Below are 26,543 nucleotides of genomic sequence, written 5' to 3'. Positions count from 1 at the left end.
TTAAAAAGGAAAATTTCAAAGATGATAAAGAGGAATTGGGGAGAATCAATAAATTACAAATAAAATGTGTGTATAATATGTAAACTAATCATGTAATCCATAAAAAAGTAACTAGTCTGATGATGGGTATTTCAAAATGTAATTTACTCTAAGTACTTAATTTTTGGAATCTGATTATGTAATCCAGATTACATGGAATCAGTTACTACCCAGCTCTGCCTAAAAGGTACATTTTAGCCTCCTAGACAGCTTTTGTACCTTTATTTCTGAGAGTGTAGAAAAGTGTGTTTGTACTAATATATTATTTGCATAACCTAAATGGTACATTTTTGCCTCAGAGACAGATTTTTACTTTTATTTCTGAGAGTGCAGGCTATTATTACAATAGCTGTCACTTGGTTTGATTTTACCTAATAACATTCATGCATTTTAAGTGTACTTTAGGGGTTTTCCCCCCACCGGACCGGGTTTGTATCGTACCTTCTGTTCGTCTGTCATTGGATCCTCTGCTCTGGATATTTCAACACGCGCTCGTGTTGAGATCAGTCAACTCCGCCTCCTACCTGCCACGCGCTCACAGTTACTGCTGGATCAAAGAGCGGCACTGCGCCCGGCATTCGTGCTCTTCTGCTGACAGCACGCACTTCATATAACTATTGAAAACTGGCTTTTAAAGTTAGATGTAAGACTACAAATCTAATACACTTTGCCCAGTATAAGAAACACACTCACGTTTGATTCAGTCAAGTGAAATTCTTTAGCATCGTTAATAGTTCGAGAGCACTGAACGCTCTGGCACAAACGAGTAGGCTATGGACAGTTTCAGACTGTGCGGGGAAAAGATGATACACATCAAGAAGTTGTGGATATAAACGGACAGAAGAACAGAGCACATTCCTATTATCCTATGGCTTGAAGGTAAGGTGCATGTTTTAAACAAACACTGCTTGATTAAAATTGTCAAAGAGATGGATTACCTTTTTAGACTGGTGTTTTCCATTGCTTCCGTTTTTACAAAAATAAGTTAGTATAGCGTAACTTTTGATTGTAATACATAAAAACGCGTTTTCTGATTACTAAGCAACTGAAGTAGACTGTGCTCATGAACTAATGACAAATTTAAGGGGTAAAACAGCTGTGGTTGCCAAAAATTCAGAAATTATTGTTTGCCATTTTGTGCCTGTATAATTTAAAATTCACAACAATATATAGCATACAGTATTTATATTCCAATCTACCCGAACTACAAAAATCTGTTTGTATTTTAAAATATATTGCTAAACACAGCAGCCTAGTATTATACAATAACAGCATTAAAATAATATACTGAAGACCAAGTAAACCTCATAAAATGTAACTTAAACACCCCCATTTTACAAGAAAACAATAAACATAAATATTAATATCAGATCAGACGAAAATAAGAAAAATTTGCGTTTCGCTACAGATTATAAAACTACTCATATTTTTGCTCAAAATAATCTATGTATTACCTTTTTGAATGTATTATAGATTTTCACAGTGAATTATATAATTCATACTTTATACTTCAAAAAAACTGTTCTTTTTTGTATTTAACGTCTTTTAATATAATGTTATCAATGTTATTATATTGATAATGTATCAATATAATGTTTAACATTATTTTTTTATTTAACAGTGTATTAAGCACATAGTAGAATGACTGAGGTATTGAGTAAATGGATATAAGCCACAAACACATTATGGCACTATTTTAGCTTATGCTTTTTCTCATTTTGGACCCTTTATAGACATGGAAAGACAATCAATGTGTCTATGTGTCTTGATATCCTTCTTTTACTAATCTACCAAGTCGCCTAGTCTTAGACAGTTGGCAAAGAGAGTCCTGCCCAGAATAGTCTGTGCTAAATCATTTACATCCAGTCAGTAGGAGAGATGGTGTTCACGGAGTGCTGGTCTGTGTACAGATCGTAATAGTATTCTGTTGTACCTGCTGAGTTTCTGTAATATTCATCTCTGCAAGAAACTGACTCTGTTTGACAAGAGGAAGAAAATATGATGAATGTAATGGTCTGCCTCTGCTACAAAAATTGACCTCTCGGTTAGAACAGCCATGCACTGAAGAATTCAAAATAAGCATAAAGCACATGAGAAATACTTTTGTATGTGGAACAATGAAAGTGACTTAAAAATGTCTATGGGAGTCTATCTCCCCTGGGGCTTCTTGCGTGGAAAGGTGTGGCCCTGAGAGCATTTGCTTGACATTTCCATGGAGGAAGAGGCATACACCACAGACTGCCCTTTTGTTATTTAACAGAGCCTGTTTTTAGGGGCTTGTAGAACAGGGGGCAGTGTTTCACAACAGCTTCAAACAAGATCATTTTAAATAATTGCGAACAAAAAAACACAGGTAATGAACCGCATTAATCTGACAATTAGTTATATTGATTAAAAATGTTCCTGGCGTGGATGCAAGGTTCAGCTAGAATTAAAGAGATGGCAACAGATAGCAGAGGCTGTTGGCCGTGTTGTGTATCTCCATGCCAGATGCTGGGCTCTGACAGCAACATTTAGTATTGGGTTTTAGTGCACAGACTGAAAATACACCCATTTATGAGAGGTAAGCAAATAAATGTCTCTCATTTTATGTTCTTTCTTTGGAAGTAGTGAACTCAGACAGCACATTGTGAAAAAAGCAGGTTTTAATACAGCACATTATGATCTAAATATATTTGGTAGCAGATGGTGGAATGCACATTAGTAATGCTGTACACAAGGCACAAGGCAAAATTGGTGTCCTGGAAATGTCACCACTGTGATTTGGTTATAACTGTACAGTTCACAGTAGATTGCAGTTTAAGGACTAAAATGAACAAGGGTCAAAGTGTTATGTAAGACTATATACATTTATACCTCTGAGTATGACATCTAACTCATAGAAAAAAACATTTTAATAGACATTTTTGACAAAATCTTTCATGACATTTCTAGCTTTCTGTTTACCTTTCTGTCCACTATGTGATTTTGTTTAATTTAGAGGACAGGGCAGAGACATAAGGGGCTTTAGACCATGACTAATGTTATGGATCATAACCATGGGCAAACTTAAATAAATGCTATCTCTAAAATGTGCATGCTTCAGCAAGTGCAGGCCCAGCTGGAGAGTCGTTCAGACATTTTACAACCATGCTAAACTCAAAACTAAGATGCGCATTTCTGGAAGAAACTTCTGCAGAGTTCAGGTCTAGGACAAACAGCTCTCAAGTTGAATTGGAGGATATTTTGAATACAAAATAAAGTATAATTATTATGTAAATTAAACCTATAATTATTATAGTTTTAATTTTTAATGATTTAATTATTAATTATTTAATCGCTTAATAATAACAAATACATTAAGAAAAATCTAATATGTCGTTTACATCAGTGACATTTGACATCAGTGCAGATTTTTTGTGAATAACTACTTACATTTCATGCTGTTTCTCACAAAAAGCTATAATATGACCTCAGATGACTCGAAATGCTGACATCTAACTCATAGAAAAACAAGTTATATTGACTACATTAATCATGCTTTTTTGTACTTTTCTGAGCTTGACAGGTACAGTCATTATGAGATAAAACTACAGAAAATTAAACAAATTACACTGTTTGAGAAGATTTCATATTAATGTATTATTATTTTACAGTACATTTTTAGAAAGGCTCAAATTTAAAAATTTGCTAATGTCTTGTAGTATAAACATGCATTTACTGTATGTACTGGGACTTTCATATTTCTGACATTATACATTACAGCTGCTATGTTCTATATGTAAATAGATCAAATATTTCCATCAAGCAACTGTACTTAACTTTTGGCTGAATTTGACTTTGAACTAATTTCATGGTGTGTTTCGAGAGACAAATTTGGAAAAATCTAAAGGAAAAAAATCCCTTAATTAATCTTTGAGGAACCTTATTTAATGGGTATTTTTGGGTTACTATTCCTTATTCCTTATTGAGTTTGTTCACTCAAAAATGAAAATCCAAACCCACAAGACTTCATTCATCTTGCTAATACAAAAGATATTTTAAGATATTTTATAATATTCTCTCATCCCCTCTACTATGTAATCAACATTTTGAAATTCCAAAAGTACATAAAAGTAATCCATTGAGCAGTTTTATTTAATTGTACTGAAGAAACAAGATCACTTTATATCATTTAAAAGATTTAATTTAGCATTTTGTTCACACAAAAACTGATCAATACGTATACGTAGAGCACATCAAATATGGTAAACAGAAGCACAAACATGCGTGACATGCAAAAATCCTGATTGATTTGAACAAAATTAAAGTGTTTGGAATGACATGAGGGTGAGAAAATGATGACAGAATTTTCTTTTTGGGTGAACTATGTCTTTAAGGGTCAAAAAAAATATCTTCTCACCTTCATGCTGAGTGAAAACTGCATTTATTCCACTTTTTGTAAATAAACAAGTTGTTTGGTCTTTTGTCCAGTCGTTTGGGAAAGCACTGATCATATTTGAATATGACCTTTCACTAACAAACTTGACACAGAAGAAAAATGCTTCATACATATGTGTCCACTAAATACTTGATTAATGTGTTACATCTGTTACATGTTAATGGCATGTAGCTAATTAGATTAGGATGCATTCATCATCATGTCCTCATGCTTTTAATATGGATGAACTTTACACACTGCCTGCCCTGGATGAACAAACGCTGCCTTTGGCCTTGGTAATTTAACATGCTGTACAAAAAATGTTTTTATAAATAGATCAAGTTGCTTTACCCGTGAAAAAATAAATAAATAAAATCTCCCCAAAATACTGGCCAAGAAGTTGTCGGGGGTGTTCCAGCCCCACATCATCATTCGTTTCATGCTGTTTCCCATACTGCAGCAGGAGAGGTCTTGCTTGACCCTTGAGGCTGGAAGACACCTTCCTATATGGGAAACATGCAGGGGCTGCTCGAGACATGGTTGTTAGGATACAGCATGGGCACACAGTCCTAATGAGCTCATCTGAGGCTTGTTATAGTGCTTCTCCACTGCTGCTCTCCAAGAAGCAGACGTATCTACAGTTTCCCTAATGGTTGCTTCAGAATGAGTGAGTGCTGGAACAGACAGAACTGGAACACTGGAATAATGTAGGTTTGACACACATCGATGTTATCTAACAAACGCAGTGTTGCTCTTTATTTAATTTATTTAATTCGGATTACGTGGAGAAGTGCCTCCTTTGTTCCATTAAACCTCTGATTACCTGAGGGTGGTGCAGACACTGTGGCCTTTGGGATAAATTGATTTTTTCATTATGAAATGCCAACGTAATAATTGTAAACCTAAGCATAAAAATTAAATCACAAAACCTTGAAAGTTAATTTTCAATTATGTGCAAAGATAATGATTTTTTTATTGCATTTCATGGCTTTTTACAAAAGCACTGAATTGAGTTTTTGTCAAACTATAAACTGCAAATGTTTCTTTAAATATGATTTCTGTAAGATTAAAGTAATTCATAGTTTGTTTGTTTTTTCTGGAAATTTGTTTTTAGACTTTCCATATTTGTCAAATCTCTTGACACACTATAAAAATAGTTTGGTATTAAATTGAGCCTAATTGAGTTAAGCAGGGCTGTAACCTCTATAATTAGACACATTATCTGCCCAATATTTGATGTTTGAAAATTTGGTTACACTTTATTTTACTGTGTCCTTGTTTCAGTGTAATTATACATTTAAGTACTGAGTAATATTAATAAACTACATGCACTTACTATATGGTTAAGGTTAGGATTAGGTTTTGGTTTAGGGTTACTTGCATGTAATTGTGCATAATTTACTGTTATTGTAATAGTAAGTACATGTAAGATATTTAACAAGGACACCTTAAAATTAAGTGTTACAATTGTTTTTTATTTTTTTTTACAGAAACTGATCACAAACTCCAGTGTGGTGCTTCAGTTTTAATAGTGAAAGAGTGTGAAGTAAGATTAAAGTTACTAAACATTTAATACTGCTTAACAACTGTTTATGTCATTTTTCATCTTTATTGGAATTAAGTACAGTTTTATGATGGAAGTCTACAGGATTCACAAATAGAACATAGCAACTGCAATGTAATTAAAAACGCATCTGTTGTTGTTGTTGTTGTGTGTGTGTGTGTGTGTGTGTGTGTGTGTGTGTGTGTTTGTTACTAAAAATGTACATTCTAATCATATTTTTAGATTTAGTTTTTATCTGTAATAAGTGTAGTAGTTTTTACAGAAATTATGGTTACCATAGAATCATACCAAAGAATGTGCTGCATTTTTTGGGGAACATTTAAATGACCCTATGTTTGAGATATTTGTTTATAATTTCCATTTATGAGGGATATCCTGAAATGTAAATGTGTAATACCTTAAAATTACATGATCATCTGTATCATTTAAAGATTTATTTTTTCATGTCAGTATGTTAGATAAAACTTTTAAATTTATGGTGCCCTGCTAATGTATTTTAAAAAAAATCATGATAATATTGCACAATGACAATTATCATAATCTCATGCTTCCAACAGCCTGTTCAAAGAAAAGACATTTATTTTAACCTCCATATCAAGGTTGCTGGATTGAATCCAGCAAAGCACTATATTTTCTGTGCTAGTAACTTAATCCAGGACACACAGGGGAAATGGTATGGTCAGTGCTTTTTCTTTGTTTTCTTTCTCAGAAGCACTCTGCTGCCCATACAGTCTTTTAAGTTTTTAAACTCAGAAGACAATTGCTTATTGATTTATATTTTTCAGCACTTCTAGTGCATATTTATCTAACTTACATGCTTTTTGTAACGATAAACTGACAATATCAAGTTTAGAAGGTCAGTTGTACATTTATACAAGTACAGTTTGGTATGTGACTTAGCAGGGTTGTTAACAGAGATTAAAGGGTTAGTTCACCCAAAAATGAAAATTAGCCCATGTTTTACGCACCCTCAAAGCATCCTAGGTGTATATGACTTTCTTCTTTCGGACAAATCCAATTGGTGTATTTATTTTTTCGATACAAGCCAAGAGGAGACTGGTTTTCCTTTGGTAAAGTAAGGAAACTTTGCTTCCTCTGCTCCTGTAAATAAAATTTCATATGCAAGTGTGTGACGCATACGTTCTACGTCATCCACCCGGAACGACTTGCACGTATGACAGTCAGCAGAAGTGAGAAAAAGGTATTTATAATTTATTTTAAATATGGATTATTTTCTAACAAAACTGCATTGATTGACTACAGGAGGCCTTTAGTACTTTAGGCTTTTAGTTAGGCCTTGTGAGGCATGTTTTATTATGGATGCTTTATTTGACTACTTTTGGACTGTTGAACAAAAACATGCCAAATTATATTAAAAATTGGATATTATTCAAAATCACTGTTACTTAATATCAAATTGGATATTACTTAAAATCACTGAGGCAACCTATATACATCAATTTGATAAAATTTTTAATGTGTTAAATCAGGTATAAATAGCTTTCAATGTAACAATAATAGTTTAGTTGGACACAATATGTGTGTAATATGTCAGTTTTGGTTTTGTTCTGTTTCTTCCTTATTTGGTTCTTCCTGCTTTAGTTTGTGTCCTAGTTCTGTTAATTAATTATCGTCATCACCTGTGTTCTATTAATTACCTTGTTTCCTCGTTTGTTCCTCCCCTTTATAAGTCCTCAGTTGTGCCATTATGTTTGTCCGATCTTAAGTTAACATATGTTCAAAGTGTGTTGATGCTACTTATTAAAGATAACGCTTTTGTTTTCACTTGTTCGTCGTGCGCCTTTTCCCTACAACCACGAACCGTTACAATGTGTTTTTTAAAAGTATTATTAAAACCCTTGTATATGTACAGGATCTTAACAATTGATGGTGCCTCACTGAATGGTTTTTTTTTTTGTTTTGTTTTTTAAATGCATGTAAATATCATGGTATGATGCCTATTATTATAATCTCATACTTCCAACAACTTGTTAAATGAAAAAGCCATTTACATTAACCTTCTGTGTCGAGGTTGCTGGGTGTGTATCTGGCAATTTCTCAACCATTTCAGAAAACAATTCACCTAAAGATCCTATGAAAGCAGAGAACTAGAGAGTCATTATGTCTCAGTGTAACTTGCAGGGTCAGCAGCAAAGGTGACATCTCTTATATTGAATCAAACTGACTGGTTGTGGTTAAATGTTAAGAGATTTCCACCTTTTCACACAGGTCACGGTGCTTCATTGTAGATTCTAGTGCAGCTCCTTGTTCAACAGTAGCAGTGAAAGAGACATTCGGAATATTTCTATAGGATGAATTCATCCAGCAGCTTGAGTGCAGCCATACATCTTGTATAGATGCCAGTAGGTATGATCTGATGTCACCTGAGGTTCAGGTGGTTTTTCAAATTTAATTTCAATATCAATAGGCTGAAAGGAGCCATTTTCAATATCCATTTCTGTTGTAGTGTGTCCCATCATATATTGCTAGTAAGGGTGCAATATATTGTATCTTTTTCTTGAAATGTAAGACCTCCTCCCACTTTTTCTCATTTTCTAGGTTGTTTTTGAAGTCTGTATCCATATGTATGGTTCTTTTTTGTACACAGACTTTTGGAGTGAAATCATGTATCTGTGTACAGACATTTTTTTATATGTGTCTTTGTATGTTTGAGGTACAAAGTATATCAGGTAAACGCAGGAAAACCTATCACTCCTGATCCCTCATCAAGGTTTAGCACCTGCAGATTTATCTGCGTATCTTGATATGGTGAATTTTGCAAAGCCTTGTCATTTCAATGGGAAACACTGTCAGTCAAAAGCCTTAAATATTGAATGGACTGGTAACTTAATCCACCATAGGACATACAGGGGAAATAGTGCTGTCAGTCGTTTTTTTCAGAAACTCTACACTTACCATACACAATTTATAAGGATGTTTTTATACTCAAAGATTAAGAAAATAGCTTATTGATTTTGTAGTACTGATAGCCTCCATTCATATCTAGCTTTATAGAAAACTGAAATGTACTGCAGATCATTGAAGTCATTTTGTTAGGGTGCAAATAGCTTTCTTTAATCCAAAAAAACCCAAAAGGTGAAGTCTAGCAGAATGTTTATGCTGCTCTTTTCCATATAAAGCGGGTGATACAGGCAAGCCTGTAATTATTATTGTCCCATTATTATCCTGTTATACTAATCTAAATGTCTGCTGCTTTAATAACTATCATCTGGTTATTAATTGAAAACACTTAAAAACAGAACCAAATAAACCAGCCCAATCTCATGGCAATTCGTACATATTTTACAAGATGGCTAACTCATATTAATTTGTACGAATGACCTACACCTAACCCTGCCCCTAAACCTACCCGTCACTGGGGTTTAGACAAATCGTACTAAATCGTACAAGTGAGGTTGTACGAATTCATATGAATTAGCCACCTCGTAAAATATGTAAAACATTTTCCACCTCGTAAAAGTCTTAAAACATGCAAGAGCAGTAAACCTGTGGCAATATCAGGGTAAAAGAAAAGGAAGCACACAAAAATACATTATTTTTACCTGGGATTGTTGCATTACAAATACATTGATGATATTGGTAATTTGTTGTTGTTGTTAATATTAATAACAATAAGGAAAACCTTACTTATGAGCTTTAAAGTCACAATGAAACAGAAGCAGCGAAAGATCTTTTCTTGCGTATTGTGACAAATATCCGAGAGTAACGGATTATCAAAGAATAGGCAGAAATGTAGGGTGAGGACTTGGTTCTATACACCAGTTGTGGATTGGTTGTTGACCAAAGGCAGATTTGAGTTTGGACTTTGTTTTATTACTTTTATTTGATCTTTTTAATGGAATGTTTATATAATTTATGTTATATAGTTTAATATTTGAAGGCTAGATGCTAAAAAATAATTAACATTTTAATTTTATATTTTTATTTTTAAATATTTAAATAAAATAAAAAAATAGTTTTTACTATGGTACCCAAATTGGTATCAATAACTGTGGAATTTTACAGGTATTGGTATTCAGATTGTACAAAACAAAAGAGTGAATAATTTACAGCTTGGAGCTCCAAGGAGGAAGATGAGATCAGGCAAAGACAATCCAAAATAACAGTCTTTAATAACAGTCACCTCAAAAACGTGTAACATAGACAATAACTGGCAACTGAAATGGGGAAAACTCAGGACTTATAAGCCCAGGGGCTAATGGGATAATTAATGAAACAACAGGTGGTGACGATGAACTTAACAAGACACAGGCAAAAAGAAGGTCAAAAACAGAAACTTAACACAGACATGTGACAGATATTGCCCCCTCCCGGGAAGGCGTGTCCTCAAGGCCGTAAAGAGTTCAAACTGAGGAGGGAGGGTGGGGGCTCTGGAGGAGGAAGTGGAGCAGGAGAGAGGGCAAAACAAACACAGAACAAAATAAAAGTCCATGGGGGAGTGGAAGGTGGAAGGAGCCAAGGGGAAACCAGGAGCAGGAGGAGCCATGTGTTGAGCCAGAGACCAACCAGGACGAGGCCCTAGGGCGGAGTCAAAGGCGGGAGGAGCCAAGGTGGGAATGACACCTTGACAGTCGTGGACACCCTGGGGATGACCGACGGAGATGCAGCCCTCGCAGATGGAGCCGAAGAGCCGATGAGTCCACGCTCAGTCGATGGTCCTGGAGACTGAGGAGGAGCCGCGGGGACAAGCGTCCGAGGAGGAACTGGAAATCCAGAGGTCAGAGGCTGAGCCGGTGGGACCGAGGACGAAGGCGGAGTCGGAGGGAAGGAGGAGCCAGCCGAAAGCCGTAGGTGCAGTCAGGTCGACAACTGACCAAGGCGGAGCCAGATGGACGAGGGAGCCCGGAGAAGCTGTATGGCCAATGGTTTCTGGTGGAGCTGAGGGAGGGAGGAGTAAAGGTGGAGCCGAAGTGTCGATGGACCGAGGTGGAGCAGGGGGCGCAGAGGTCTTGAGGCGGAGACAGGGGATCCTCTGTGGATCCCCTGTCAGGATTGAATCAGGATTGAACTGATGGTCCGAAGACACTCGGCATGTCTAGCTGACCAGTAGGAGGTGCAGAGGGGCTGAAGGACATCAGCGATGGTGGGGTTGAAGGACTGGTTGAGTGAGGAGGTGGGAGAGGGAGGCTGGGTGGGAATTCAGGACACACAGGAAGCACAGGAGATTCAGGGCTGGACGGGACCAGCGGTCGATCTCCCTACTCCAGGCAGAGAAGTTTTACGGGGGGGAAGGTCCATGGGAAAATTTAAACAAAACAAAAAAGGGAAAAATGCCGCTCAAACAGTTTAGGTCAGATATTCTGTTACGGAGCTCCAAGGAGGAAGATGAGATCAGGCAAAGATAATCCAAAATAACAGTCTTTAATAACAGTCACCTCAAAAACGTGTAACATAGACAATAACTGGCTACTGAAACGGAGAAAACTCAGGACTTATAAACCCAGGGGCTAATGGGATAATTAATGAAACAACAGGTGGTGACTATGAACTTAACAAGACACAGGCAAAAACTAGATCAAAAACAGAAACTCAACACAGACATGTGACAACTATGACTAGTGAATCTGGGGTAGATTCAGTGCAGATTACTAGAGATCACTAATACAGAACCTGACAATGTCAACACCTCAATAACGTAAGGCACAATGAAATGTCCAGAGTCAAGGTTAATCTGTTTGGTGACCTTCTATATAAGGATACATTCTTGTTGAGGTAAAAAGTTGTGTGTTGGACAAGGTAACACATACTACAGATCAATTTTTACTATTATGGGGGAAATACATAAAATACATTGCTACAGTTTCCATATTAAATGATAACTAGTGGTGCTGAAAACTGAGGAAAATTCTGATTGAGATGATCAAGATTATGGGAAGATTTTTAGTTAGTAACAACTTTGTATAATAATAACAGGAAAATATAGAGTAAATACTCAAAGCTATCATATGGATTCATAAGACCTGGAAATAGCATGCAAGTCATATGAAAAAGAGCAGCCTGAGGGTGAGCGGATGATAGTGTGAACTATCCCTGTATACATATGTTGTTGTGAACCTTTTTTAAGGGCATCCTGTAGCTGTACTAATGGAGCATAGCACTGCCAACAACAAGGCCATGACTTAGACTCCCAGATCACAGAACGAACCTTGAATGTTCTGTAAGTGGCTTAAATGCATCAGAAAATGCTGTGCTCTCCTATGAGGTTGAATTTCAGATCTAAAATTAGATTTGAATCCAGGTAGGGATAGGTTTAGGGTTAGGGGTCCAGACCTAGATAAAAATGCATTTCTGTTGGTTGATTTAAAAGTCGATGGAACATTATTTGGAGACAAATTCAGGTTTTATAACCTATATTAAGCCTCATCTATGCTGCAGAAAATACAACTCAACTGGAAACTGCAGCAGTTTTTAATAATGGACAAATTTTTAAGGTTTTGCAAAAACATATGCATGGCCATATTTCTCATGAGATTATGTTGGAAAAAGTGAAATATTCTGAGATTAGTTTACAGGATTCACAGCAAATTTCACTTTACTGATACATCTTTTGCTGACAGCTTCCCACCTTGTCCTGAAAAACAGTTTTTCTGTCTGTTAGAAAGAAAATTAAACAGTCTGCAGAGATCAACTTAGTGGAGTTGTTATTATTGGATGGTTGTGATTTCCAGCATGTCAATCTAAAGCCAATTTACAATCGAGGATTAGTTGTTTACGCTTCCCTTGAGAATTTCTCATCTGGGTCTGAACATTTTAGTGCACCTCCTGTGAAACAGGCATTGTCAGTGAATTGCCAGCCTGAATATATTTGTGCTAAATTACCTAGCTAGCTTTTGAAGGGAAAATTGCCTCTTGGTTAAATATGTAAAGTGTGATGCTTGGTGGTGCTTCATTACTTTAAGTTCATGTAAGACCAGCCTGCTATGGCCTTTTGAATTCAGGCTTTATAAAAGTAATTAATCAGGCCTCCTGAGAGTGAATCATCCACCAAGAAGGGCATCAAACTCTCATTGATACCACTTATGTTCAAACTGGCCTTAGTCATGCAGAAAAAAACACCTCAAAGGAGGACTCTGGAGTTGAGCAGCCAACCATAAGGCCTGTATAACACAAGAAATCCCCCGTCAAGAACCAAGAAAGAAGAGCTCTTCTCTTCTCTTCTCTTCTCTTCTCTTCTCTTCTCTTCTCTTCTCTTCTCTTCTCTTCTCTTCTCTTCTCTTCTCTTTAATTGTTTTAATTGTTTTTCAATTGAATCAGAGTCTGAAAGTTATCGATATACTCCATCTCTCATTTCTTTTCCTATCATCATCGCTCCTCTCTTCTCCTCTCATTCTCTCCTTTCCTCCTCTCCCTCTTTCCTTCCTTCCGTATGCACCCCAGCTAACTAATGAGATGAGACAGAGCAGGGGCGTCAGTGGGGCAAAGCAAGAGCTCCAGTGGTCCAGGGCACTAGCATATTCCAACATACTGCTCAGACAGACACAGCGAGACAGTGAGCGATTCCACGGCTAGCCTCTGTGATGTGATCCCAGGCACAGAACACGCGCACAGAACTTAGAGGTGCATTATCATGTTTGGATGCAAGATGCCTGCCTTGAGGTCTCAGATGGGTTGTTTTTGAGCCAACACACACAGAAAGACATGAGAACTTAAATATACTCTGTGCTGCTCAATATTGTATATATAGGTTTCTGTAAAATAAAAACAAATTAATATCCTCTGATTGGGGGGACTCATAGCCTGAAGCTAAAAAAAAACAGACTGTGCCTATCATACACAGTTCAATTTTCTGTGATATCTGTCAACTGCACCTGCCTAAAATCTGGAGAAAGGGTCCAACTTTCAGCAACTTGCCTTAAATAGGTAAATATCTAATAGGTTTATTTTATTGTTTAATTGTTACACAAGCTACATGTATTTAATAATTGTGTAATTACAAGCAACGAAACCTAAAATTCCAATGAATATTATAAACCAAAGTTCCAATGAATATTAAATAAATTTGTGAGGTTGGAACTACAGCTCTTGACCTGTGCTGGAAGCATAGTCTCAACAACACATACAGTAATGCTCTTGGGAACAATAAACAAGCCAACATTCAGCACATTCCATATGTTTCATTTTTACAGCTGTCAAAAATTAGTAGGAATTGTACAGGCTCTTGCTTTAAATGACTTAAGCACATCTGCGGCCGCAAGATAACAATAGATTCTCAAAATTAACTTGCTTTGCTCATTGAAGTGAACTTTGGACCAGTTCTCCTATGTGAATTAGTGTCATTGTAAAGCTGCGTTATTCTATAAATCATAGATTTCCAATCACCAACTTCTCTTGCAGTGGCTGAAAGGGTCATCCCTTAGGGTTTCTTCTGGATTGCCTCTTTTTCAGTGGGGGTTTCGGTGTCAATGAACCGCTAGTACCCTAAGCATGAGCGCTACTCTTCTACACAGTGGTAACCTCAAAACTTTTTCTAAACACCAAACCTCTTCTAAATCTCCCAAATAACTCACCACTACATGCATAAGAACTGTAATGTAATTTTCTTTAATTAAAAACATTTAAAATGGTTGGCATCAATAGCCTCGTGGTTAGTGTGCCGACATACAACACAACTGCATTCACAGCAACCTGAGTTTGAATCTTACCTATCTCACTCCCCTCTCTCTTCACCTAATCCTTTCCTGTCTACTACACACTGTCCTGTCCAAAAAAGGCATAAAAAGCCCATAAACAAATCTAAAAAAAACAACACTTAAAATTACAATCTTTTCAGCGTTTCCCACTTAATGTGACCCCATGCAAAGCATGCTGGGAAGTAAGCATCCACTGTTCAGTTAGTTGTCAACAAAAATGATTCATGTAGTCCCAACATTAAAGGCAGCGGCTATTTACACTATTTACATAAGTAGCATCCATCACTATTTGCACTTAGTGTAAATAGCATCCATCGCTATTTGCACTTAGCGATAGATGCTATTTACACTTAGTGCAAATAGCGATGGATGCTATTTACACTAAGTGCAAATAGCGATAGATGTTATTTACACTAAGTGTAAATAGCAATGGATTCTATTTACACTAAGTGAAAATAGCAGTATTTTTAACGATATGCTATTTACACTAAGTACAAATAGCTATAGATTCTATACTATGTTAAAACAGCAAGATTTTCTGCTATTTATAATACTTATTGCAAATAGTGGCAATTATCTGCACCTCAGTATTGTAGTACATTATAAAACAGTACGCAATAATAACGTATTGAGTGTAAATTATAATTTTATTAAAAAGTTCAAACTCAAGGATGAATCACTACCTATTGTTTGTGATCCAGCTGCACCTCCAGAAGAAGTAAGTCTCACACTTTATATTTTTTACGATTATTTGCAAATTGCCTTTGCCCTTCCACAGAAGAGAGGGGTGGGGTGAGCAGAGCTCATTAGCATGTAAAGAGATATGCACCGAAACAAGTCACTGTGAACAGAGCTGTTTTTGACAAGGTAAAAATAGTGTTGTTATGCACGACCACTGAGACCATTTCAAGAAGACCCTAAAGAATCATACCAACTTTTGGAAAATGGGCATGCAATGTCCCCTTTGAAGCACAGCCACCACAAAATCAGACTTCCTTTAAGATTATTCAGAGGTTAGGATGATGGGATAGACAGATGGGATTTCTTGATTGATTGATTTCTTTCATAAATTGGAGTGACTGCTCTAAAATATGAAACACCAATGTTTCAGGAGTGTATAACATGCTTAATTTGATAACTCTTTTATTTTATATATATTTTTTTATATTTTATATATATATATATGCTTTATTTTTTAAAATTAATAGTTTTTTGTATTTTTTCCAAGGCACTGTTACATTCCAGTGTTTCCTGTCATAGCTGTGCAAAGATTTGATTTAAAAAGTAATATCACAGCTATTAAACTATTTCTTGTTATGATGTCTTGTTACAATCAAGAAATCCCATCTGTATGTGGGAGTGTGGGAAAAAATCAGATGTAACACCCTGTGTTAATTTTTTCATATGTAACTGTAATTTAGTTACACATTTTTTCTCAGTAACTGTTATTACAATTACTTTTATTGTGTAATTAAATTACGTAATTATGTTACATGTAACTAGTTAATTCCCAACACTGGTGGTAGTTAAGCAGTGAGTTATGTGGTTGCACCCCAGAATGATGAGATTGAGTGTAAAATAGTGTTATAAAAAATTTAGTCTTTATTTCAGTTTTCAAATTACTCTTTTTCAGAATTATTGCTCATGCTTTGGCAGTTTGATAAGGGTTTTAAACTACCCCTAATTATCGGTTCACACATAATGTGCCTTTGTGTTTTACTGCTCTGATTTTTGTATTTTTTATTTTCTATCTAAAAATGCATTGTGCAAAATCTATCTAAAAATGCATTGTGCAAAACCATTTTTTTTTGTGGATGGCCCCTAACAGCCCCTAAACATATATCACTATCAACTTGATTGATACCTTAAATTGTGTAACTTGTCGAGAGGAGGTTTTTTGACTTTACCCAGCCTTAACAAGTCCAGCAACCCACAACATCCTTGCACATGTCACCATGACCTAACAAACTGGCATGTTTACGTGATACTGTATATTGAGTGATACACTGAGTATCATTACTGAAAACAGACTCTGGGAAGCTCAAGATTCCCTCAAGTATTAAGTGTGATTTTCCCCTCGTAATCTGGCAGATGAGATAAGATAGAAATGCGGGACTACATTCTCCAGGTCTAAGTGTCCTTTTGTAGTTATTTAAGATCAGCTTTCCTTCTCTGTGTTGACCTTAACGGTTCTGAGAGAAATATAAAAACTGCTCTCCACTGCAGATTGCACATCTTCATATACTTCTGGCACACTATAGGACCTAAGATAAGCAAAGGTCACTGCATCATTATACAGATTTGCCCTTTAAACAGCAAGTACAGCACTTAACAAATTGTGCTGTGAGCTTGGTTTACCATTTAAAAGAAACTTCTAATAACATTTTTATATTATTTATACAATGACTAATTTTCTCGAACATGTTTTTTCAACTTACAAGTTTAACTGAGGTCTCTCTTTATATTTCCATAAAACAGAGCACAAAAAGACTGTTTCTTATTTTGCTGTGTAACTTACTTGAAACACACATGAAAGTCATATAAACTGAAAAGAACCAACTGCTTCATTTACAACACGATTTCCGGAAATGTTGGGACGTTTTTTTTATTTTTTATTATTTGAATAAAATGAAAACTAAAAGGCTTTCAAATCACATGAGCCAATATTTTATTCAAAATAGAACATATAGAACATAACAAATGTTTAAACTGAGAAATTTTACACTTTTATCCACTAAATGAGCTCATTTCAAATTTGATGCCTCAAAAAATACTCAAAAATGTTGGCATGGGGGTAACAAAGGGCTGAAAAAGCAAGATTGTTTTTTAAAAGATTAATCTGGGAGAACATCTAGCAACTAATTCAGTTAATTGACATCAGGTCTGTAACATGATTAGCTGTAAAAGGGAGGTCTTAGAGAGGCAGAGTCTCTCAGAATTAAAGATGGGCAGAGGCTCTCCAATCTGTGAAAGAGTGCATAAAAAGATTGTGGAATACTTTAAAAACAACGTTTCTCAACATCAAATTGCAAAGGCTTTGCAAATCTCATCATCCTACAGTGCATAACTTAAAGATTAAGAGAAACTGGAGAAATCTCTGTGCGTAAGGGACAAGGCTGAAGACCTTTGTTGGATGCCCGTGGTCTTCGGGCCCTCAGACCCCACTGCATCACTCATCAGCATGATTCTGTCATTGACATTACTAAATGGGCCCAGGAATACTTCCAGAAACCACTGTCGGTAAACACAATCCGCCGCGCCATCTGCAGATGCCAACTAAAGCTCTATCATGCAAAAAGGAAACCATATGTCAACATGGTCCAGAAGTGCCGTCGTACCCTGTGGGACAAGGCTCATTTGAAATTGACTGTTTCAAAGTGGAAAAGTATTCTATGGTCAGACGAGTCCAAATTTGACATTCTTGTTGAAAATCATGGACGCCACGTCCTCCGGGCTAAAGAGTAGGAAGACCTTCCAGCGTGTTATCAGCGTTCAGTTCAAAATCCAGCATCTCTGATGGTATGTGGGGTGCATAAGTGTATATGGTATGGGCAGCTTGAATGTTTTGGAAGGCACTATGAGAGCTCAAAGGTATATAAAGGTTTTAGAGCAACATATGCTCCCCTCCAGATGACGTTTATTTCAGGGAAGGCCTTGTGTATTTCAGCAGGACAATGCAAAACCACATACTGCTGCTATTACAACAGCATGGCTTCGCAGTAGAAGAGTCCGTGTGCTGAATTGGCTAGCCTGCAGTCCAAATCTTTCACCTATAGAAAACATTTGGTGCATCATTAAACGAAAAATACGTCAAAGACAACCATAAACTCTTCAGCAGTTGGAAACCTATATCAGGCAATAATGGGACAAAATTCCAAAACCAAAACTCCAGAAACACCATGGTAGACATGCCCCCGTCCCAACTATTTTGAGACCTGTAGCAGGCATCAAATTTGAAATGAGTTAATTTTGTGCAATAAATTGTAAAATTTCTCAGTTTAAACATTTGTCATGTTATCTATGTTCTACTGTGAAAAAAAAATATTGGCTCATGTGATTTGAAATTCTTTTAGTTTTCATTTTATTCAAATTTAAAAAAACGTCCGGGTTGTGTGTGTATGTATATTCATAATAATAAATAATTAAATTCCACGGTTATTGCAGGTGCAAAATAATGTTGTTTTTTAGCCTAGGTAATCGTTTGCATATGTGTTTGGGTGAATCGGTAGGCTAAATAGTAATTTATATAATGGCCATAGATTAAGAATTCATTTTCATGAGTATTTAATTTGAATCAATTATGGCCACGTTGTACTAATTCATTCCCACCATTTTGATAGTTAAAACATGGGAATGAATTAGTACAACATGGCCATGATTTACTTAAATGATGGAATGAATTAATAAAACGAGAGAATGAATTCTTAATTCATGACCATGATAAATATATTTTTTTTATCTGCATATCATGTGCTGGCTCCTAAAATCAGTACAAAAATTGACTAAATGTAGCTTTTTGTGAAAATTACCAATAGATCAAAATCTGTGTGTCTGTGTCTAGGTAATCTATGTCATAGGTGCGGCATGTTTCTTTAAAGGACCTCAGAGAGCTATGCTGATTCGCAGAAGCCTTGTGTTATCAGTATTTGTGTTTTAAATTCATTTTTTCTACAGAGTACAAAACATGCTGAATCAGTGCAGTACTTATAGGACTAATATTCTCAATATTATGGAATAGTGACAGTAAATTAGTTAACTGTCCTGTTACATTAATAATGTATCTGTATGCTTCAAATCATAATTTAAAAGTATTATTGGATCTGAAGACATTGTAGTAATTATTTCAGTGAAAGCTAATATAGTTTTAATCTTAATAATATTATTATTTAGAATAATATTTACTATAGAGATAAATGCCATATTCCAAATCAGCCAGCAATTAAATCACAGTGTTGCAAATTTTGATAGGCAGCAAAAAAGTATTTAAAATTTGGATAAAAAGACAAAGGTACAAGACTATTTTTTAACAGTTTTAATGAGGGAAATAACTATTTATTGATTTAAAGATGTTGGTAATGTACAGAAAAATATATTTTAAATGTATCTACAAATGCTTGTATCTCCATATGCTTTGTATTAGATTTTTAGAAGGTTTTTTTTTAATGTATATATATGTCTACTGATGGCTTTAATAATAGCATGTGCATCTACTAACAGCCTTGTCTGTTATTGTTATTGTTAAAAATCAATTCCCCCATGGAAAAAAAAATTATGGCAATTTTACTTCCCGAACCTGACTGTTGCAAAAGAGGGATCATCATATCTTGGGGCCCTTGACGTCAAACAGTTTGAAAACCCTTGATCTAAGTAACTTAGGAACAAACCTCTGTGTTAGCACCTTAAATGTCTGCTGATTATAATATAATACATATATTATAACATTATAATATATATATATATATATATATATATACTGTGTATATATATATATATTTATTTTTTTTTTTTTGCGCTGTTAAGTGACTAAACTGTATCAACGCTCAAAAAGATCTTCACTCTGGGGCTTTGAAAAGAATACTTCTTGATTAATTTCACAAATCAATATATCTTCATTCGCTACATCACTCCTGCAATACGATATCCTCCCTCCTCCCAGGTCCACAGACTGCACATATTGGTTGCTGTAAGGTAGAGTTGAATGATGCTTTGCTTGCAGAAATTGCAATACAATCTTTTCCCCCATCATGTGTTCAAGTGCGTATCACGAAAAGACCACTTTTACTGTGGGTGGGAGCGGATATGAAGAAAATGACACTGAAATTGCTTTTTCTTTCTCTGTAGTTTCCACACTGTCCTATTGCTGGATCTAGTCCCACTGTTTTGTGATATCTTACCAGCCACTGGTTTGTCTGGGGGAGACAGTTCTCATTAATGCGATCACAATCATACACTGTCAGAAACAGAGCTCTCTGGCCATGAAAAACATGTCAAATACTGTATCCAACTAGACCGAGATGTATTGGACAGCTAATCAGGGAGCAACGGAATATCAGAGATCATCTGCTGCAGGAAACCAGCCTTCATTCAGTCAAATCAAAGTGCCACATGCTATTGATTGCTGAAAGATGTTTGAGGCTAATTGTTACCTATAGCAGAAGCAGAAATCACCTTGTTCCTCCCCGGCATTAATTTTGATTCAAAAGCTTAATTCATCTCTGCCTTCGCCTAGATTTCCCAAGAGGCAAAGTGCAGACCGGCAGCAGTCAGACCCTGATAACAGATGTAGTTTAGGCCTGGAGCACTGAAATACACAGGCCTGTCAGTCATACTTTAGATCAAGGACACGCTTGGATTAGCATATATATGTGTATTATTGATGTAGACAGTTAATTCATCAATAATATGTCAATTTTTTTACTGTATACATTACATAGTTACTTAAAAAAATATCTGTATTTGTATTTCAAGTAAATACTGTTCTTTAGAACTTCCTATTATATAAAAAGGAAAAAACTATCATGGTTTCCACAAAGATATTAAGCAGCACAGCTGTTTTCAACATTGGTAATAATACTAATAAAATGTCTTTTGAGCAGTAAATCAGCACATTATAATGCTTTCTGAAGGGTCATGGGACACTGAATGCTGAAAATGATGCTGAAAATTTTGTTTTGCCACAGGAAAAAAACATTTTAAAATATAAAAAATAGAAATTATTTTAAATTGTAATAATATTTCGCAATATTACTGTTTTAATTTATGTCTGATCAAATAAATGCAGCTTTGGTAAAAGACCTCTTTCAAGCAGAAATGTCAAAAACTTACAGATTTCAGTAAATATGATCAAAGAAGGCTACGAAAATTAGATCTTTCATTCAGAAATATAAATACGAGGGAACACCGAGGTCAAATTCCCCTAATTATTGTTCACAATGAGTAAAATCAAAGAATATATTTCTGATTTGCAGCAAAAGATGGTTTAACTTTACAAATTAAAGAACTAAAGCATTAAAAATGTCCATTCTTCCATCAAGGCAATAATTAAAAAAATTCCCAATCAACAGAAAATGTTACAAATCTGCCTGGAAGATCTGCCTGTTTTGTCTTAAAGCAAGGTGAGGAGAATAGTTTGAGCGGCCAAAGACTCTTAAAGGATGACAGCTGGAGAACTGCAGAAAACAGTTGAGTCTTGGGGTCAGAAAGCCTAATAACAATAATAATAATAATAATAATAAATAATTAATCAAAAATTAATTAAACAGCACCTACATTACCACATGTTGTTTGGGAGGGTTTCAAGAAAAATCTAGAAAATAATGCACTCATCCAAAAACGAACTCCAGCATATTCATTTGCTAGACATTACTGGAACTTCAAAAGGGACTGGCTTGTTTAGATAGATGGCATCATGGATTCTATCAAACACCAACAGATAAAAAGTTAAAAACTGATGATGATGAATATAAGTTTTAACTTAAAGATTTAGCCAACCCTTTCAATTCAATCTCAAGTCAAGAATATGTTTAATATTTTTTGTTGTGTCAGGTACTTACTCTAAGGAATACTAAAGTTAAAAGTACGTTATAAACTGGCACAACAAGAAAGAACTACTCTGTAAACATCACTGACAGAATATCAGAATCAGAATCAGAATGAGCTTTATTGGCCAAGTATGTTTACACATACAAGGAATTTGTTAGTGGCAGAAGCTCCACAGTGCAATAGAAAGACAGCAACAGGACAGGACACAGATAATAAAAGAATAATATCCAAATAGGCAATGTACAAAGCAGCAAAAGCACAATATATAATATAGACAACTATGTATGTACAGGTCAAGTATGTGCAAATTAGAAATGAGAAAATAAAAATACAATAAGTGAGTGTGATGAATGGATAATGTATTATAGTTGTGTGTTCCACATTTATTGTTGAGTGTTCATGAGATGGATTGCCTGAGGGAAGAAACTGTTCCTGTGTCTGGTCGTTCTGGTGCTCAGAGCTCAGAGCTCTGTAACGTCGACCAGACGGTAACAGTTCAAAGAGGGAGTGTGCTGGATGTGAGGGGTCCAGAGTGATTTTACCAGCCCTTTTGCTCACTCTGGATAAGTACAGATCTTGGAGAGTGGGGAGGGTTGTACCAATGATTCGCTCAGCAGTCCGGACTACTCTCCGTAGTCTCCTGAGGTCAGATTTGGTAGTTGAGCTGAACCAGACAGTTATTGAAGTGCAGAGGATGGATTCAATGATGGCGGAGTAGAACTGTTTCAGCAGCTCCTGTGGCAGGTTGAACTTCCTCAGCTGGTGAAGAAAGTACAACCTCTGCTGGGCGTTTCTGACAATGGAGTCTATGTGAATATTCCACTTCAGGTCCTGGGAGATGGTGGTGCCCAGGAATCTGAATGACTCCACTGTAGTCACAGTGCTGTTCATGATGGTGAGTGGGGGGAGAGCAGGGGGGTTTCTCCTGAAGTCCACAATCATCTCCACAGTTTTGAGCGTGTTAAGCTCCAGGGCCTGTATTCATGAAGAATTTTAATGCAAAAAGTAGCTCCTAGTGACAAAATTCTAAGAAAATTCTTAGAAATGTGGGCGTTTACTCTTAAAATTAAAGAAAAAATCCCAGTAAAGAAAAAAGTAATTCAGAAAGCATCTTAACCCTTAAAAGAGGTCAAACTTGTTAGGAGTATGGATGAGGACTTTTAAGGGGCTTAAGAGTTTCTTTAACAGCGGAGAAAATGGATGAAAATGAAGAGGGAGAAGAAATGTGTTGCACACAATGCATGACAGTGAGTTAATAAGACACTACACATTAGTTCGTGCAGGGATCATGTTTGTGACTGATCTTATTAAAGACATGCTAACATCTCAGACACCGTGCAGAATTGCCATAGCGCCAGAAATCACTACATTAAAATATTTGGCAACTGGAAAAATGCAACTATGCAGCAGTGATGATTTGGGTCTGTTACAGCACTTATTAGGCTTATATGTCTCTGTTCATTTCCTATAAAAATCAGTAAATATGCAGGGCCGGCGCCAAGGCGCCCAAACGAGTTACTGTTCCCCCCCACTTTCCATCCTCTCCCCTCCTTGCTGAACGCAATCGATTTTGAAAGCGAAAGTACCGATAAAACAGCGCACACAATGCGATTGCACGCTTTAGCAAGCGTCAGCAACTGCACGAGATCACAGATTGCAGCCTCCCCACCCCCCCAACACACACACACAACGTGATTTGTGCCCCCCCCCCTAGAAATTTAAATGCCCCCCGATGGAGGTGCCCTGGCGCCGGCTCTGTAAGTATGACAGCATGGTAAATAAAAAATAAAGAATATATATATATATATATAATGTTTGTGTGTGTGTGTGTGTGTGTGTGTGTGAGAGAAAGAGCGAGAGGAAAAATTCCGCCTGTAATTTCAAAGTGAAGGCTTATAATATACCCTACTCTTAAAAGCACTCTTTTATTTCCTTCTTGACAACCAACCAATCACAGTCTTCAAAAGATTGTGTCATACATAGCAACGGGGTCAACCCCGCCTCCTCACTAAGATGAAAGTTTTTGTCTTTTCCTTACTCAGAGTTGCTCTCAGATCGGTCCCGAATCGCTCTTAAGCTAAGACTCCTACGTAAAAGTTTTTAAGCTAAATTAAGAGTTTTCTGAGAGGATTCTTAGAATCTTTATGAATACGGGCCCAGGTTGGTAAGACTGCACCAGACAGCCAGCTCCTTAACTTCCTGTCTGTAAGCAGACTCATCACCGTCCTGGATGAGGCCAAACAGTGTGGTGTCGTCTGCAAACTTCAGGAGCTTGACAGAGGGGTCTTTAGAAGTATAGTCATTGGTGTAGAGGGAGAAGAGCAGTGGGGAGAGTACGCAGCCCTGAGGAGCTCCAGTGCTGATTGTACGAGTGCTGGATGTGAATTTACCAAGCTTTACTAACTGCTGTCTGTCTGTCAGGAAGCTGTTGATCCACTGACAGACGGAGGTGGGGACGGAGAGCTGGGTTAGTTTATTCTGAAGGGTTTCCGTGGTGATGGTGTTAAAAGCAGAGCTGAAGTTCACAAACAGGATCCTCACATAAGTCCCTGGTCTGTCCAGATGCTTCGGGATGAAGTGCAGTCCCATGTTGACTGCATCATCCACAGACCTGTTTGCTCTGTTGGCAAACTGCAGGGGGTCCAGTAAGGGATCAGTGATGTTCTTCAGATAAGCCAAAACCAGTCTTTCAAATGATTTCATGGCTACAGACGTTAGGGCCACAGGTCTGTAGTCATTAAGTCCAGTAATTTTGGGTTTCTTTGGGATGGGATGATGGTGGAGCGTTTGAAGCATGAAAGGACTTCACACAGCTCCAGTGATCTGTTGAAGATCTGTGTGAAGATGGGGGCCAGCTGGTCAGCACAGATTTTCAGACAGGCTGGTGACACACCGTCTGGGCCTGGTGCTTTCCTTCTTTTGTTCTTCCTGAAGACCTGGCATACATCTTATTCGCTGATTTGAATTGTAGGTTTGGGGTAGAGGAGGGTTGCTGGAGGTGTTAATGGTTGTGTGGAGAGGTGTTCAGGGCGGGTGTGGGGTGATTTTTCAAAACGACAATAAAACTCGTTCAAGTCGTCTGCCAGGTGTTGATTCTCCAAAGCGCTGGGGGATGGTGTCTTGTAACTGGTGATATCCTTCATTCCTTTCCACACTGAAGCAGGATCACTGGAAGATAATTTTATCCTTAGCTTGTCAGAATAATTCCTCTTTGCCACTCTGATCTCCTTTTCCAGTGTGTATTTGGCCTGTTTGTACAAGACTTTATCCCCCTTCCTGTAAGCATCTTCTTTGGCCTGACGGAACTGTCTGAGTTTTGCAGTGAACCATGGTTTGTCATTGTTGTAGATTAGATGAGTCCTGTTAGGAATGCACATATCCTCACAGAAACTGATATAAGATGTTACAATCTCTGTGAGCTCGTCCAGATCGATGGCAGCAGCTTCAAAAAAAGACCAATCAGTGAGAGAGAAACAGGCTTGTAGATCCCGCTCTGTTTCATTAGTCCATCTTTTAACAGATCTTAATATAGGCTTTGCAGATTTAAGTTTCTGCCTGTAGGTCGGAATAAGATGAACCAAACAGTGATCAGAGAGTCCTAAAGCTGCCCGTGGAACCGAGTGATATGATATCCTTTATTGTTGTGTAACAGTGATTCAATATTAGAATATTACTGTCTCTGGTGGGACATGTGATGTGCTGTCTGTATTTTGGCAGTTCGCGGGAGAGATTTGCTTTATTAAAGTCCCCGAGAATGAAAACAGAGTGCGGGTGTTGTTGCTCACTCTCTGTGATCAGATCAGCGAGTTTCTGTAAAGCTGTGCGCTTGCGGTAGAATGTAGACACTCACGAGAATGAACAAGCAGAACTCCTACGGCGAGTAGAACGCTTGCAGTTAATGAAGAGCGTTTCTAGATCAGAACAGCACATCTTCTTTAACACAGTTACATCTGTACACCACCTCTCATTGATGTAAAAGCACGTCCTGCCGCCTCACGATTGTCCCGTTGATTCTGCGTCCCGATCTGCTCTGATCAGCTGGTAATTAGGCAGATGTAGTACGCTGTCCGGTATGTCGCCATTTAGCCAGGTTTCCGTGAAACACAGAGCAGCAGAGTTAGAAAAATCCTTGTTTGTCCGGGAGAGCAGAAGAAGTTTGTCCGTTTTGTTGGGTAGAGAGCGGAGATTCGCCAGATGGATGCGCTGACGAAGCTTCACAAGCACGCCAGCTTGCTTCCCCCGCCTACGCCTCCTGTAGCGTTTGACCAGAGCTACGGCTCCGTCAACTACAATGTCCAGCAAAATGTCCGAAAAATCAAAATCCGGTAAAAGATTTTGTGGTGTGTTC

General features: G+C 37.0%; 1 protein-coding gene across 1 annotated transcript in view; it reads left to right on the top strand.

Annotated features, from left to right (window-relative positions):
- Positions 1–874: 874 nt before the first annotated feature.
- Positions 875–26,543, top strand: part of drd2b (dopamine receptor D2b) — a gene marked incomplete at its 3' end in the record, with an annotated part of 57,117 nt that continues 31,448 nt past the window's right edge. Inside the window, exon 1 of the mRNA XM_079418759.1 lies at positions 875–918. The remainder of the gene's footprint in view (positions 919–26,543) is intronic.

This window comes from Barbus barbus (genome assembly GCF_936440315.1).
Source record: "Barbus barbus genome assembly, chromosome: 6".
Taxonomy (NCBI): domain Eukaryota; kingdom Metazoa; phylum Chordata; class Actinopteri; order Cypriniformes; family Cyprinidae; genus Barbus; species Barbus barbus.
Note: the sequence above shows the minus strand (reverse complement) of the source record. Positions and strands in the feature narration are given on the sequence as shown.